We start from the raw sequence: 3386 nt of genomic DNA on the forward strand, positions 1-3386 counted from the left end.
TTTTGTTTTGTTTATTACACATCTATAAACGTGTGTTTAGCGTCTCCGTTCTCTGAGATCACAGGTGGAACTCTTCGATTATTAATACGGCCAGACTTTCCCGAGGTACTACGATGGACGTGGAGGAGTCGGCGTCTCAAATATTCTGTTATTATCAATGATTTATCGTCGCCACTCATTATAAAGCTGAGGAACTATATTTGCTTGGATGTCTCTTTACTTTTGGATCTTAAAGACGAATGGCGTCTCTCTCTCTCTCTCTCTCGCTCTCTCTCTGTCTCTGTCTCTCGTCCTTTGCTCTGCCTTTACTTAGATTTTTGCGTCTCCGCTGTCCAATAAAAGTAAAGCTTCCTGGACTCGTCTTGTGATTCCAGAGCAAACTTGTTGAGGAAAGAAGGAATCGCACCGGGGGGAAAAAAAAAATGAGTACAGAGGCTTTTTGCATGTGGATCCCTGAAGGGCCCTTTAAACCAGTGTTTCTCAACCTTTTTGAGCCGAGACACACTTTTTTGTTTGGAAAAATCTGGAGGCACACCACCACCACCACCCGAAAATGTTAAAATGTTAAACTCTGTCGCCTCTATTAACAATATAAAGTCTTTGTCATCAAAGTTTTATCAACAGGAATCAAGTAAATCCATAAACAAAGGACTTTTTTTTAATAGTGACTCCCTCAGTGTGAAACCTGGACCTGATGGATGAAGAGCTGAGATCCTGGTTCACATTCTTCCTTTTCAAAAACTTCTCCATCACTGTCACTGACACAGTACTTTGATACAAGATGGTAGCAGGAGGTGGAGATGAACCACACTGACGTCTGTCACTTTACATTTCACCGGCAAAGTTCTGTGCTGCCCTCTAGTGGTGAAGAGTATTTATACATGATTACTCTGCAACACACTGTCGCTGTGAGAGCAAATGTTTTTTTTTTTTTGAAAAAAATGTGAAATTGGATAATTTCCCACGGCACACCTGACGAGATCTCGCGGAAAAACCAGTGGTTGAAAAACACTGAGTTAAAAGATTCAATACTGGGTTGATTCAGCCAATGAGCTTTTTTATCCCTCGTTTTCCCTCAAAGACAAATAAAATCCTCCACATTGGACTGAATGGACTTTTTTTCAATGGCTTTTTAAATGACTTTTAAATAATACAAGCTAATAAAAGTGAGAATAAATAAGAAAACTGTGTGTGTGTATGTGTGTGTTGGTTTTTCTACACTTGTGGGGCCCAAGCCTGAGATGTGACTCACAATTTGAGGACCTTTGTTTGTTTTTTAAAATGAGAACCAGAACTTGACATCGTCAGTTTTGACATACAGTCAGTATTAAACTAGAAAACTATCTCCCTGATATGACTGTGGGGTTTCTTTTTTTTTTTTTTTCTTCAGTGAAAATTGTCATTTTACAGAATTGATTTGTGTCCAACACTGCCCCCAGGAGGCGAGATGTGGCGTAGCAGGTTGAGGCGTCATTTCAAAAGTTAATTACATTTCGATAACTCCCTCCTCCCATTTTAATTACAGAATAAATTACTAGACGTTATTAAGTAGTAACCATTCGCAAAATATATCAAGAAGCACATTGCATGACTTTTACTACAACCTTTAAAAAAAAAGTGATCTGAATTGGTAATATTACAAAGCCGGGAATAAACATGCAGCCAAAAAATATACAGAATCTTAATGGGGAGAAAAGGGTGGCTATAATCTCATATATATTTTTGTTTTGTTTTGTTTGTTTGATTTTTTGTTGTAAATTTTTCTTTTATATTTTATTTTTGTCTTGTAAATACCTTTTTTTAAAAACTCAGTGTGCACACCAGCATTAAATACATAGATATCAGTCTGTGAGGTTGATTTGTGGAATATTTTGGACTTGGCAGTAAACACTACAAACTTCAATGATTTTAAAGGGATGTTATCAAAAAAATAAAATAAATATATATATATATATTTATTTATTTATTTTTATATATATATATATATATATATATATATATATATATATATATATATATATAATATTTGGAAGTGGAAGTTGGGTATTGCTGAGATGCAAATAAAACTAGAGGAAATTATTGATTCGTATTGAACTTGGAGGTGTATAGGTGTATTTATATGTGTATGCATGGCTTTGAGTTTATATACACTGTATATGTGTAAATGTTGATCATATTGATTGTCATATTATGTCAACCAGGAGCTATAAAAGTGCAGGAATAATAGAAAAGTACAGACTTCTCCCTACTTCTTGTTTTGCTTCACAATAGAATTTGCTCGATTCCTTGTTTTTTTGCCTTCTGACCGATTTGTCCTCATCGACAAAGACTGACAACTGTTATTATAAGCTCACATAAAATAAATAGTAGTTAATGTCTCGCTATTTAACACCGGTGCTTTCTGTAACTCACCCCCCCCACCCCCCTAAAGGCAACTGGTGTTTACGTAACCACCTGCTCCGAGGCGGTTTAATAGCAGGTTCAGGGGGCCGATTGCTGCGATTTAACTACAGCAAGTTTCACACCAGGTCCTTTACTGTGTGGCTGTAAAACGCCGAGGCCTCCAACTGTAGATCAGACACAAGTATCTGTGCGGGGGGGGGGTAAGATGGGGGTGGTGGTGGGGGGGGGGTATACTCTCCATGACGGGTCAAACAGCTTCGCGTTTTTGACCAAGCCGCACATTTCTGGTTTCGTATATCGCGGCTATACGAAACCATTTTTTTTTTTAGTCCCGGGCCTCAAGTCGAGGATTCCTCTCATATCTGTGGGGGGGTGGGGGGGGATGGGGGGATGGGATGGGATGGGGGGTATGAATCAGATGGATGAGCGAGGGGCTTAGCCTGGCGGTTATTGATCCCTCTGCTCCAGGAATGATCCAGAACTCATTTGGACCCTCTTCTACCCCCCCCCCCACCCCCTCCCACCCCCCCCTCCCCCACTCTCTCTCTTTGTTCAATGCATCCTTAAAGGCTCTTTGAAAAGACAGTTGTGCACACCGGGAGCAGAGCAGGACAGGACGAGATGCTATCAGTTTGAATAAATCCACTTCAATACGCCGTGAGTCCCCCCCCCCCCTCATCCCCCCCCCCCCCCCCCCCCCCCCCCCTCGTCAGACTCCCGCTGGCTTGATCTGTGTACGACGAAGAAAAGATGCATTACGGCTCCGATCAGAGATAACGTGGTCGTCCAGACGCACGGGTGAGACATCGGTTGCGGTGGACGGGGCTTTTGTGTGGATCTGGAGGTCGGGGGAGGGGGGAGGGGGGAGGGGGAGGGGGGGGGGGCGCAGCAGCTCTTTTCAAGCCTTTATTTTGTCTCCTGTCATATAAAGTGACAAGCGGCCGTAAAGCAGCGCTATCCCGCTCGCGATAGATCAGCCAGAA

This window comes from Blennius ocellaris (genome assembly GCF_963422515.1).
Source record: "Blennius ocellaris genome assembly, chromosome: 15".
Classification (NCBI taxonomy): Eukaryota; Metazoa; Chordata; class Actinopteri; order Blenniiformes; family Blenniidae; genus Blennius; species Blennius ocellaris.